The following is a 423-nucleotide window of genomic DNA, read 5'->3' on the forward strand; positions in this document are numbered from 1 at the left end:
TCGGTGTTGTCGGTGAACTCTCCGGACTAAGTGACGTGTGTGGTCGAGGTCAGTGAGTGCTAAAACCCATCCGACCCAACTTGCCAGCCGTTGACGGCGTGAAAGCTTAGTTTCGTGTTAGCCGATCCGGTGGAACCCTCGTTGAAGAGGAGTGCCACGCCATTTTCTTACCGATCGGGGAGCAGGATAACATCGAACTCTTGGAGAAGAGAGTTCCCCGTATGGATAAAGGGACTCAGGAGGACACGGAAGGATGAGAGTTGTGAGAATGTCAGACTGAACTCGTTTCGAAGGGATAGATAGCGGAGCGGAACGTGGCGAAGACCTTTTCCGTTCTTCGTTTGTTCGGAGCACAATTAGACTACCTTAGTGGCAGTGATCCGTGGTGCTCTGTATCTCCACCACAGCCACGGTCGCCTGACC

Source organism: Cystoisospora suis, assembly GCF_002600585.1.
Source record: "Cystoisospora suis strain Wien I chromosome Unknown contig_5045, whole genome shotgun sequence".
Classification (NCBI taxonomy): Eukaryota; Apicomplexa; class Conoidasida; order Eucoccidiorida; family Sarcocystidae; genus Cystoisospora; species Cystoisospora suis.